The sequence below is a fragment of the Heterodontus francisci genome, chromosome 14, assembly GCF_036365525.1.
Source record: "Heterodontus francisci isolate sHetFra1 chromosome 14, sHetFra1.hap1, whole genome shotgun sequence".
Taxonomy (NCBI): Eukaryota; Metazoa; Chordata; class Chondrichthyes; order Heterodontiformes; family Heterodontidae; genus Heterodontus; species Heterodontus francisci.
Window position 1 is genome coordinate 52,019,050 of NC_090384.1, and position 14,149 is coordinate 52,033,198.

A 14,149-nucleotide genomic window follows, 5' to 3' on the forward strand; every position below is an offset into this window, starting at 1 on the left:
TCTCATTGGAGCGAAGAAGGATGAGAGGTGACTTGATAGAGGGGTACAAGATAATGAGAAGCATAGATAGAGTGGATAGCCAGAGACTTTTTCCCAGGGTGGAAAGGACTATCACCTGGGGGCATAATTTTAAGGTGATTGGAGGAAGGTTTCGGGGAGATGTCAGAGGTAGGTTCTTTACACAGAGAGTGGTGTGTGCGTGGAATGCACTGCCAGCGGTGGTAGTAGAAGCAGATACATTAGGGACATTTAAGCGACTCTTGGATAGGTACATGGATGATAGTAGTATGAAGGGTATGTAGGTAGTTTGATCCTAGAGTAGGTTAAAGGTTCGGCACAACATCGTGGGCCGAAGGGCCTGTACTGTGCTGTACTGTTCTATGTTCTATGTTCTAAATTTAAGGGATTAAAATCCAACAAATCCCCGGACCTGATGGCCTACACCCTAGGGTTCTAAAAGAGATAGCTGCAATGATAGTGGATGCGCTAGCTATGATTTTCCAATATTCTTTAGGTTCAGGAAAGGTCCCAGCAGACTGGAAGTTGGCAAATGTCACACCGCTTTTCAAGAAAAGAGGGAGAGAGAAACCAGTAAACAACAGTCCCTGGGGACATGGGTTCAAATCCTACCATAGCAGCTGGTGAAATTTAAACTCAATGAATAAAAATCTGAAATTGAAAGCTAGTCTCAGTAATGGTGCCATGAAACTATCATTGATTGTTGTAAAAACCTATCTGGTTCGCTGATGTCCTTTAGGAAAGGAAATCTGCCGTCCTTACCCAATCTGGCCTATATGTGACTCCAGCCCACAGCAATGTAGTTGACTCTTAACTTACCTCTAAAATGGCACAGCAAGCTGCTCAGTTGCCAAAGGCAATTAGGGATGGGCAACAAATGCTGGCCTTGCCAGTGACGCCCACATCCCATGACAGAAAAAAACAGGGCATTTTCAAGGCAGTGAATAGTGGAGTGCCGCAAGGATCAGTGCTGAGGCCTCAGCTATTTACAATCTATAGTAATGACTTCGTTAAAGAGACAGTAATGTATCTAAATTTGCTGATGTTACAAAGATAGGTGAAAAGGTAAGCTGTGGGGAGGACACAGAAAGGCTGCCAAGAGATATATAGACAGGCTAAGTGAGTGGGCAACAAGATAGCAGATGGAGTATAAGGTAGGGAAGTGTGAAGTTATTCACTTTGGTCGTAAGATTAGAAAAGCAAACTATTTTTAAAAGGTGTGAAACTTGTAAGTGTTGATGTTCAAAGAGACTTGGGTATGCTTGTAAAATAAATGCATAAAGTTTGCATGCAGGTACAGCAAGCAATTAGAGAGGCAAATGGCATGTTGGCCTTTATTGCAAGGGGATTGGAATAAAGAAGTCTTGCTACAATTGTACAGGGTTTTGGTGAGACCACATCTGAAGTACTGTGTGCAGTTTTGGTCTCCACCTTTAAGAAAGGATATACTTGGTTATGAAGTGATTCTGTTTCGTTAAAAAAAAATTAAAGGACTTTATAGTTAAGCTGAATAAATGTTGGACCAGGTTTTTTAAAAAAAGAGAGCCCTCAAGAGGACACTGTGGGAGCCGGATTGGCAACAGTGTTGGTGGTTATCACATGGCTTGGGTTAGGGATGGAACAGAAACCCTGGTAACCGGGGCAGAGAAATGATAAGCGCCCCTTTGATTGGACAAGCCAATAGTAGCAGAGTACTTGGAAGGTCAGAAAACTCAAGCTTTCTGGTTTTGTGTCAGTGTGTGTGTTTTGCCTTCCGGAGTGAGATAAAGTCAAGTCCGCTGCAGTAGGAGAGAATTCCAAAGAAGAACAGAGGACTACAACCCAGCTCACTTTCCAGCAATTCCCTAAAAGACTCTGCGAAGCCCATTGTGTCAATTTATCTTGTTGCCTATATTTGAAGAAAGCATGCTAAAAATAATTCTCAACATCACCTGAAGAGAACTGTTCTAGGGGGATCTCGGTGGCCTGTCTGCGTGTGCTCAGAGGTTGGACTGTGTACCAGTTTTGGTGCATTGTGTCTCATCTGCTGTTTTCTTCAGGGCTGGGCATTTCATCTGCCTGGGTGCTTTTTGTATGTAATAGAACTCTTATCCAAAAAAAATCCTTTTTTTATTTTTTAGGTTAACCGTGTATATATGTGTGTGTGAGTGTGAAGGGGCTAAGGTAAAAAAGGGAAGTTTTAAAATTTAATGTTGGGACTTGTTTAAAATTTGATTCTGTGTGTTTATGTTTTACTTCATTACTAGTTAAGAATTGTTCTATAATAAACTTTTAATTTTGTTGTTCATTAAAGAAACCTGTTTAGTGTGTTCTATTCTGGGAAAAATAGAGTATATGATTAACTGTATCAATAAGTGGGAAAATTAAAAAATATATGTCGTGACCTGTGGCGAAGTGGGACTAAATTAACAGTGCACTCCTCCCGCCTCGGTCAGAACAACTTGCATAGGAGGCGATAGAGTGAAGGTTCACTAAATTGATCCCTGGGATGAGGGGGTTGTCCTACGATGAGAGGCTGAGTAAATGGGGCCTACATTCTCTGGAGTTTAGAAGAATGAGAGGCGATCTCATTGAAACATACAAGATTCTAAAGGGGCTGGATAGGGTAGACACTAAGAGATTGTTTCCGCTGGTCGGGGTGTCTAAAACGTGGGGGCACAATCTCAGGATAAGGGGACGATCATTTAGGACTGAGATAAGGAGAAATTACTTCACTCAAAGGGTTGTGAATCTTTGGAATTCTCTACTCCAGGGGGTTGTGGATGCTCCATCGTTGAATAAGTTTAAGGCTGGGATAGACAGACTTTTGGTCTCTCAGGGAATCAAAGGATTTGGTGGGGAAGTGGAGTTGCATCCTAAGATCAGCCATGATCATATTGAATGGTGGAGCAGGCTTGATGGGCCATATGCTGTACTCCTGCTCCTATTTCTTGTGTTCAATGGAAATAGTTTCTCTCAATCTACTCTATCAAAACACACAGAATTTTGAACACCTCTATTAAATGTCCCCTAACCTTCTCTGCTCTCAGAACAGCAATCCCAATCTTTCTAGTCTCTCCACATGACTGAATTCATTCATCCCTAGTACCATACTCGTAAATCTCCTCTGCTTCATCTACAAGCACTTGATATCCTTCCTAAAATGTGGTGCCCAGAATTGGACACAATATTCTAGCTTAGGTCTAACTGATGATTTATAAAGATTTAGTATAACTTTATATTAAAATCTATGCCTCTATTTATAATGAAGGATTCCTTATGCTTTTATAACTGTCTTAACAAACTCTTGCCACCTTCAAAGATTTGATTATGTGCACCTCTACATCCCTCTAGTCAATGGCATTGAAATTGTGCCATTTAATTGATAGGGAGTTAGGAACAGGAGTGGGCCATTTAGCCCCTTGAGCCTGTTCTGCTGTTCAATGAGATCAGGCAGGTCTGTGACCCAACTTCACATACATTGCCATTTGTGGAAGAGCATTCCAAACTTCTAGCATTCTTTGCGTGTCGAATTGTTTCCTGATTTCACTTCTGAAAGGTCTAGCTCTCATTTTTAGACTACGACCCCTAGTCCTAGATTCCTCAATCAGCAGCAGTAATTTCTTTCCATTTACCCCAACAGTTCTCTTTAATATTGTAAAAACTTCAATCAAATCACACCTTAGGCTTCTAAATTTCATGGAATACAACCCTAGTTTGTGAAATCTCTCATTGTAATTTAACCTTCGTAGTCCAGGTATCATTTGGGTAAAAGTATGCTGCACTCCTTCCAAGGCCAATATATCTTTCCTAAGGTGTGGAGGCCAGAACTGCTCATAGTACTCCAGGTATGGTCTAACCAGGCTTTTAATAGCTGTAACTTCTATCCCCTTGTATTCTCATCCTCTGACTATAAAGGCCAGCATTCTATTCACCCTTTTGATTATTTCATGTACCTGTACATGACATTTTAATGATCTATGTACATGAATCCGCAAGTCACATTGGCCCTCCACTGTTTCTAGCTTTTCACCATTTAGAAGGTAATTTGTTCTTTTTTTGAAGGTCCAAAGTGGATGACTTCACATTTGCCTACACTGAAATCCATTTGCCACAGTTTTGCCCATTCATTTAGTCTATGGATATCTCGTTGTAACTTTATGCTTTCATCTACACTGCTTACAATGCTGCCAATCTTTGCGTCATTGGCAAACTTGAATATGTGGCTTTCAATCCCAAAATCTAAGTTGTTAATAAATATGATCAATAGTTGAGACACCACAAGTTACATCCTGCCAATTAGAGTACCTGTCCACTATCCCTATTCTCTGTCTTCTGCTGCTCAGCCAATTTCCTAACCAGATCAATAATTAGCCTTCAATCCTATGACCTTCATCTTTAGTTAACAGTCTCTTATGAAGGACTTCACCAAATGTCTCTGGATATCCATATAAATGACATCCATAGACACTCTCCTGTTCATTATTTTAGTCACTGCTGCAAAAAATTCAGTCACGTTCATCAGGCATGATCTACCCTTTACCAATCTATGCTGGCTCGCTCTGATCAGCTGAAAAATTTCAAAGTGTTCAGTCACTCTACCCTTAATTATAGTTTCTAGTAATCTCATGATGGCAGATGTAAGGCCACCTGGTCAATAATTCCCTGGTTTACTTCTCTCACCTTTCTTAAATAGTGGAGTGACATGCACAATTTTCCAAATTAAATGAACAGTTCCTGAATTGAGAGAAATTTGGAAGATTTTAGTTCGGGCGTCTGCAATGTTCACACCTATTTCTTTTAAAACCCTGAAATGGAAACCATTTGGTCCTGGCAATTTGTCACTTTTTAGTGCCATTACTTTCTCCATTACTGTTATTTTGCATATGTTAATTTTGGTGAGCCCCTTCCCTGATTCAGGTTTTCTTGAGAGGGCTGGCATGCTGACTTCTCCCTTTACTGTAAATACTACCACAATGTAGGCCTGGATTATATTTTGCCACTGCTGTAATCGGCGGCGGCCGTAAAAGATGGCACCTTTCATGTGCAGGCTTTACTCCGCAAAGCCACCGCAATTTTATACACGGCAGCTCATTTACATGGCCGGAGTGGACTGCCCTCCTCGATGACGTGTGGGGGGCGGGCGATTCCTGGCAATGGTGTCCTGCGCCAATGCACAGGCACTGGCGCCATTTTTAAAGGGCTTCTAGCCCTAACATTGAATTTCAGTATTTACAGGAATAGGCACGTTAAAATTTATTTCAACAATGAAAGAAATGTTTTCATCTCCTCTTCCATACCCCCCTAATATCCATTTACTTCATTCCTTGCCCTCTGACCCCCCAAAATACTTACCTTGAGTACCTGACCTTTCCCCCTCCAACGTTCAGCATCTTTTACCTTCAGCGCCTTCCCACCATCCGCTCCACCAATCGGAATTCTTTTCCCCTTTCCCCCTCATCCCCCGCACTGAAATAATTTCCATACTCCCGCTCCCCACCAGTGACCCGCATCAGATCTCTGAATGGATATCTGACGGCGGGGGAGTGCTGGCCGCCGCCACCAATATGGCAACGGAACGGATGGTGGGAGCAGGTAAGTATTTAATTCAATCATTTTCATACATTTAAATATTCAAATTTTGGCCCTGTCACTGAGCAGCGGGAAGGGGCCACCATGAGGCCTCACTGCCACCAGCAATATGGGACCAGGCCTACCCGGCATCGAGACCCATGGCGGGCCACTCCCGGAGGCATTTTCTGCAACCCCCGCACCCCCCCACCGCCATGACCCACAACATCGGGTGCCAGTCAAATCCAGCCCATGGTTACTCAATATAACAACGAAAAATGCTGGAAATATTCAGCATGTCAGGCAGCCTCTGTGGAGATAGAAACAGAGTTAACGTTTCAAGTCAATGACCTTTTATCATGATCTTTCTCTCTCCACAGAGGCTGCCTGAACTGCTGCATACTTCCAGCATTTTCTGTTTTGATTTCAGATTTCCAACATCCACAGTATTTTGCTTTTGTATTAATTATTCAACATGTCCACCCTTTCATTATTTTCACTTACAATATAACCATTAGCAGATTTCAGGGGCCCACATTGTTCCTAATCCACCTTTTTCCTAATATAATTGCAAATAAAATTGTATTGATTTTGATTCCATGTACATTTCTTTTCATATTCTCTTTCTGTAGCTCTTACTATCTGTTTTGTCACCTTTTTTTGTTTTTTCTATCTCTCCCAGTTACCAGAATCTATGCTAGTTTTTGCATTTTTTTATGGTTTTACTTTTAGTTTTATATTATCACTTACCTCTTCAGTAATCTAATGCGGAGGTTTTTTTGGCAGGTAGAGCTGTTGCCACTTAGAGGTATAGACTGGGTCTGTATTACATAAAATTCCTTTTTGAACACCTCCCACTGATCTTCTGTCATTTTACCCCATAACGGATTTGCCCAGTTTACTGTGGGCAGTTTCAGTCTCACTGCATTGAAGTCAGCCATACCTAAATTTAAAATCATAGTAGCTATTTTGATTTCTACCCTATCAAACATTACATTGCACTCAATTATATTCTGATCACTATTAGATAAATGTGCTCAGACTATTAGGCTGTTATCTAAATTTGGCTCCTTAATAAATCCTTCATGACGTGTCCCCTTGTTGGATCTAGGACAAACTGTAGCAGAAAACTACCTTGAACACACTCTCAAGAAATTCACTACCTTTCTGACATGTGTAAGATTATTAGGTTACTAAAGGTTACTAACCAGCATACTAATTGTTAAGATCCAACTATTATAAACTAACAACTAAGTTATTATCATAAACTAACAATTAGCTTTATTAGAACCCTTCTTTGTAGTATGGTAAACAAAGAACAAAGAACAGTACAGCACAGGAACAGGCCATTCGGCCCTCCAAGCCTGCGCCGATCTTGATGCCTGCCGAAACTAACACCTTCTGCACTTCCAGGGCCCATATCCCTCTATCCCGTTCCTATTCATATATTTGTCATGATGTCTCTTAAATGTCGCTATCGTATCTGCTTCCACCACCTCCCCTAGCAGCAAGTTCCAGGCACTCACCACCCTCTGTGTAAAACACTTGCCTCGCACATCCCCTCTAAACTTTGCCCCTCTCACCTTAAACCTATGTCCCCTAGTAACTGACTCGTCCACCCTGGGAAAAAGCTTCTGACTATCCACTCTGTCCATGCCGCTCATAACTTTGTAAACCTCTATCATGTCACCCCTCCACCTCTGTCGTTCCAGTGAAAACAATCCGAGTTTTTCCAACCTCTCCTCATAGCTAATGCCCTCCAGACCAGGCAACATCCTGGTAAACCTCCTCTGTACCCTCTCCAAAGCCTCCACGTCCTTCTGGTAGTGTGGCGACCAGAATTGCACGCAATATTTTAAGTGTGGCCTAACTAAGGTTCTGTACAGCTGCAACATGACTTGCCAATTTTTATACTCTATGCCCCAACTGATGAAGGCAAGCATGCCGTATGCCTTCTTGACTACCTTATCCACCTGCGTTGCCACTTTCAGTGACCTGTGGACCTGTACGCCCAGATCTCTCTGCCTGTCAATACTCCCAAGGGTTCTGCCATTTACTGTATATCTCCCACCTGCATTAGACCTTCCAAAATGCATTACCTCACATTTGTCCGGATTAAACTCCATCTGCCATTTCTCCGCCTAAGTCTCCAACCGATCTATATCCTGCTGTATCCTCTGACAATCCTCATCATTATCCGCAACTCCACCAACCTTTGTGTCGTCCACAAACTTACTAATCAGACCAGCTACATTTTCCTCCAAATCATTTATATATACTACAAACAGCAAAGGTCCCAGCACTGATCCCTGCGGAACACCACTAGTCACATCCCTCCATTCAGAAAAACACCCATCCACTGTTACCCTCTGTCTTCTGTGACTGAGCCAGTTCTGTATCCATCTTGCCAGCTCACCTCTGATCCCGTGTGACTTCACCTTTTGCACCAGTCTGCCATGAGGGACCTTGTCAAAGGCTTTACTGAAGTCATATAGATAACATCCACTGCCCTTCCTTCATCAATCATCTTTGTCAGTTCCTCAAAAAACTCAATCAAATTAGTAAGACACGACCTCCCCTTCACAAAACCATGCTGTCTCTCGCTAATAAGTTCGTTTGTTTCCAAATGGGAGTAAATCCTGTCCCGAAGAATCCTCTCTAATAGTTTCCCTACCACTGACGTAAGGCTCACCGGCCTATAATTTCCTGGATTATCCTTACCACCCTTCTTAAACAAAGGAACAACATTGGCTATTCTCCAGTCCTCTGGGACCTCACCTGTAGCCAATGAGGATGCAAAGATTTCTGTCAAGGCCCCAGCAATTTCTTCCCTTGCCTCCCTCAGTATTCTAGGGTAGATCCCATCAGGCCCTGGGGACTTATCTACCTTAATGCTTTGCAAGACACCCAACACCTCCTCCTTTTTGATAATGAGATGACTGAGACTATCTGCACTCCCTTCCCTAGGCTCATCATCCACCAAGTCCTTCTCCTTGGTGAATACGGATGCAAAGTATTCATTTAGCACCTCACCCATTTCCGCTGGCTCCACGCATAGATTCCCATCTCTGTCCTTGAGTGGGCCAACCCTTTCCCTGGTTACCCTCCATAAAGTTTCCTTTAAAGTGGAAAAACTTAGGAAATAGGGCACAATATGCACAAGATGTCAAAGCAGAGGGATTCTGCGAGATTATGTGAAGTTTTAAAATGCATACTTGCAGCAAAAGGGTGAGACCTTGAGAGCAGATAGTGAAAACAGCTTCTGCATAGATTTGTCTCATAGTGAGAAAGGCATAGTCCCAAAGGACCACAAGCATCTCTCCCCCCCATGAGAGAGAGACAGTTAGTGATGTATAACTTGAGAGTCACCACTCCTCAAGCATGGGGAAAGGCAAGCCTCTATGAACTACCACAGCCGGTATGGGAATTGAAGCTGCACTGTTGGCATCTTTTTATTTCATACTCTAGCCGCCCAGCCAACTGAGCTAACCGACACCCCACACAAAGGGGTATTACTTGTGCAAATCCGAAAGGTTAGCAACCATCACAAAATGATCCTTGGTTAGTTAACAAAGGCATCCTTTAATACAAGACTAATCACTGATTGGGAGAGGAAAGAGTTAACTGGAAAGCTGCCAGGATAAAAGAAGTCCTGCCTTTGATACTGTGCAGCAGAGAATCTTGAACAACAACAAGACACAAGAGAGAGAGAGATCAACCGAAAAACTTGAAGATCAAAAGCTGCAAGAGAAAGAGTTGTGCGCTCTGTCATCCGGTCTCTAATACGGGTAGTATCTGTGTTAGACTATTGATTACTGCTTGAGTTTGTGACTGGTTTATCTGAAAACTTAACAAACTTGTCCTTACCTTTATCTCAATAAAGTTGACACATAGCAAGCTTTGTGCTGCCAAGTCTGTTCCCACCTTGGAAGGGAGTATAAAACACCCCTATCTTATCAAACCTTACACATGGGCTAGTCTGCTTATCCCAATCTATCTGGAAGTTAAAACCCCCATTTTAAACCACATTCCCTCTGCTATGTGGTTGGCTAATCTCTGCAGTTATACAATCAACCACTTTAAAGCTGCTACCAGGGGCCTATACATAACTCCCATTACAGTCTTAAATCATTTTCTATTTCTTAATTCTACCCATAAAGTTTCCATTGCCTACTTACCTCTCATTAAATCCTCTCATCTTTCGGACAATACGGTCCAAATGGTCTCCTACTGTGCCGTAACAATTCTGTAACAATGTGATCATTGAAGTGATTTTGTCTTGAATCAAAAAAACTAATCCTCCCTCTCTATCATTTTCCATATCTTTCTGTGGACATTACAACCTGGTATATTTAGATCCCACTCATGACTGTCTTGCAGCCATGTCTCCGTAATGGCTACCATGTCATAACCTCTGTTGAATTTGTGCCTGCAATGCATTCAGTTTATTCCTTAAACTCTATGTATTTGTATAAAGAATGCTTAATTAGACCACACACCCTAATCCGTACTTCTCCTCTAATGTTTTACTCACATATTTCTTATTTCTCTCTCTTGGTATAATCACTTTACATCTTTTAGTTTTCTCTTTAGCTGCAGTGCCCAAAGCACAATTTCTGACTGTTGCTCTACTCGCCTCCCTTTTATTTGTTTTAGAACTTTTATTTATACCACCTTTTTCACTTAAGACCCAACTCCCCCATTAGCTAATTTAAAATCCTTGTGCCCACGCCATTTATCTTTTCTTCTAGGACCCTGGTCCCAGTCCGGTTCAGGTGCAGCCTATCTCAATGGTACAGTTCCTTCCTGTCCCAGTAATGATGCTCGTGTCCCATGAAATGAAACCCACATTCCTACACTACTCCTTCAGTCAGGTATTCACCTCCTTAATCTGCATATCCGTATGTCAATTTCACATGGCTCAGATAACAATCCAGAGATATAACCCTTGAGATCCTGTTCTCCAATTTAGCTCCTAGTTCCTGATACATTACAAACAGGACCTCTTGCCCATACTTTCTCATATTGTTGATCCCAACATGAACCATGCCTGGATCCTCTCCCTTCCTCTCCAATATCTTTTCAAACCAGTTCAAGATGTCCCTCACTCTAGCACCATATCATAGGCAACATATCGTATGGACTCTTGATCCTGCTTGGAAAGAATGCTATTTGTCCCCCTAATTATTGAATTCCCTAGAACTACCACATTACGCTTCCCCTCCACATTCTCCCCATCCCTCCCCCCAACACCCCACCCCCCTTTGGACAGCTTCCTGCTACAAGGTGCAATGGTATGCATTCTGACTGTCCTTCCAACAGTCTTCATCCTATCCTCACAGGTAGCAAGTACATTGTACCTGTTGGATAGTAACAGTTTCCATGGATCTTTGTCTCTATTTCAGCTGGGTTCCTGGACTCTGTACACTATCGGCCACACCAACCCCATTCTAATCCTGAACTTCTCTGTGAGGTGAGACAAAGTGCCTTCAAGTCGACTCCAGCTCAATGACTCTTGGCTGGAGAGATCTGACATGGAGACATCTACTGAAGATGTGTTCATGTGGGACAGTCTTGCTGTCTGCAAATTTCACATACTGCAGTCCAGGCACACAACCTACTCTGTCATATCTTAGTCTAAATTACTTATATCTTCTTTTTAGTCTGTTGTAAGATTTTTTTACACACTAATTTGCACTGAGCACTGAAGCACTGAATAAAATTTTAAATACTTACTGCCTCAAGCTTACATGAAACACCAAAAGTATTAGAGGCAAAAAGCAGCATCTCCATTCCCTTGAGCACTGAAATTCCACTCTTGCCTCTCTTCAAGTTCCTTTCAAAATTCATGTATCTGAGTTTTGTTTATAGGCAATTACATAAACAGAAGTGCAACATCCCCCCTTGAACTAGCAGATATTCTTTATACAGGATTGAGTAATGTTTAAAACTCAGCCCAAAGATGATGACCCAGATTTTGTGGTTGTAATGACAGCAAAACTGTCAATGTTTGCTGTCATTACAACTGGGAAACTAAGGACAACTTCTGGCATCTGCATATGTGCAGTTAAATGCAGAAATCCAGATGTTGCTGCCAGTAATTCCCTGCTCTTCCACAGGATGCGCTGGTCAAGATCCTGCAGACGGCAATCTTTAGAAATTGCTTTAACTGACATGAAATTCCCCTTTTATGCAATAATATCACTGTTCAAAAAAATCCCCAAAAGTAAAACTTGTTGAATGAGGTGTAACTGGATTTTTAACAGTGTACTAAGCCATAACTACTGCTGAACAACCCCTGTGGCTCTGAATAAACTAACTTCATATTTGTGGAATGTCAAATTTCTACATTGTGATAATATAATAAAAAAATTAAGTTTGTTTATGATATTTCAGTTTCTACCTTATTCCTGAGTATGCCTCAATCTTTATTTTGTTTTCTGTAAAATTTATAAAAAGTGAATGATAATCATTGCACTTTATTATATTTGCTTGCCATTTCAACCCACCACCCTGCTTTCATGCCCACATTTCTGTCCTTGGCCTGCTACCGTGTTCCAGTGAACATCAGCGCAAGCTCGAGAAGCAGCATCTCATCTTTTGATTAGGCATTCCAAAGCCTTGTAGACTAAACATTGAGTTCAACAATTTCAAAGCATGACTGGCCTTTTTTAATTTTTTAAAATTATTTTGTTTTATTTTTTAACCATGTGCCTGTTTTTCATGCTGTGCTTTAGGACAGAGCTGTTCAATATTCTGCCATTAACAAACACTCTCTCTGGACTAATGCTTTGTCGCTCACCACAATCATTAACATGCCCTTTGCCTTTGTCCAATGACATCTTTGTTATTTAATCTCTCCTGTCCTCAACCCTATCACACACCTTCCCTTTTGTTCTCTTCCCCACCACCACCCCCACCCCACTTCACTTACTTAAAACCGAATACTTTTCTTACCTTTGCCAGTTCTGATGAAAGGTCACAAATCTGAAACATTAACTGTGCTTTTCTCTCCACAGATGCTGCCTGACCTGCTGGGTATTTCCAGCACTTACTGCTTTTATTTCAGATTTCCAGCATCAGCAGTATTTTGTTTTTATTTTATTACATCATTTCATTTTATTACCTGGTTTGCTGTCTATGAGAATTCTTCAATGTGATTAGCTGCTTTAGCCTGAATGATAACATCACTGTTGTTGGATGCTGAAGATCCCTGAAACTTGGTACTAGAATTAAACTAATGTTGGAAAAAATATAATTCATTGATAGTCCATTGGCCAGTTTATCACTTCATTACAAAAATAAAATATGGTGCAGGACTGAGCAAGTAGCCAGGAAGGGAGATGGAGGAAGGGGCTAGGGTATGGAGGTTCTGGTAGGGATCAAATTAGATGTCTTTGACCTTCCCAATCTTATTTGGTGGAAGTTCCGGATTATCCACAACAGGCCATTTGACATCAGAGAGTTGTTCATAAAGTCAAACATAGGGATGGGTTGCATAATGTTGCAAATGAGGAGGGGCCAAGGATAGAACCTCGGGTACTTCGCAGATAATTGTTAAGAATAGGAAGCAAAGGCAATGGAGATGTACTAACTTCATTTAGGTAGGTTAAAGTGGAATCACACAGGGCAGTTAAGGGATGATGAGATGGTGCAGGAAGATGACATATCTTTCACACAGAATTAATTCATTTACAGTATATTGACTGTCGCCAAAATACACTTTGCACACCATTGATTCTACGTTCAGTAAAAAAATGAATGAACTGATGAGGTGTTTGTGATGGAGTAGTATGTCGTTAAGTTACATTTGCAAACACTACTTCAGGTGGAATTTCCGATTTGAGAAGTTCACATATGAACACTTAATGCCCTTGTACCAGATTCCTGTGCGCACTATTTTTTATCCAAGTGCTAACTCCCGCATCAATACACTGCGGACAGGAACCTAGCACATTCAATCAGGTGAATTTCCACGATCGAATGCTCGAAGTTGGGGGCTTGACCCAAATTATCAAGTTTTGCAACATTGATGCCTAAGCTGTGAAACAAACTTTGGAAGGTTTACGGAATGACATTAACTTCTAAGGTTATGAGTTATTTTGACCATGACACAAAATAAAAACTCAGATCAGAGGAACTCGGAGTTAACAGAGAATTATTAAAACTTTTGAAATTCCCCCCAAGCCCTGCCCTCACTCAGCCAGCCCAGCTACTCTTCTCTTACCTGCTGCTGCCTGTTCCTTCTCTTTCTCACTCCCTCTCTGCCCGAACAGAGACGCGGTATTTATTTGTAACCTAGCAACCGTTACCTCGGCAATAGAGACAGAAGTAACGTGCTAAAAAGTAGCACACAATATAATGAAACAAACTTCCTATCTGATCCAGAGGGAGAGGCGGGCACCTTTCAAAGTTTCCTCGGCTGTTCATTCCAATGTATAATTCAATAAGAAGGCCCTCTCTGAACGACTGTAGCATTGACTGCAGAGGGATGCCTGTGTACTGAGCGTGAAGGATTATATTCAGTAGTAACGTTGAACATTTAAGTCTGCCCTTGATTTTTTTCATATTAATTACCTAG

The 14,149-nt window shown here is 41.6% G+C and overlaps 1 protein-coding gene across 1 annotated transcript in view; it reads right to left on the minus strand.

Annotated features, from left to right (window-relative positions):
• The window catches only part of saxo4 (stabilizer of axonemal microtubules 4), a 253,673-nt gene extending 239,848 nt beyond the window's left edge, over window positions 1-13,825 (minus strand). Inside the window, exon 1 of the mRNA XM_068046860.1 lies at window positions 13,796-13,825. The gene's annotated coding sequence lies outside the window, so the exon portion shown is untranslated. The remainder of the gene's footprint in view (window positions 1-13,795) is intronic.
• Window positions 13,826-14,149: the final 324 nt, after the last annotated feature.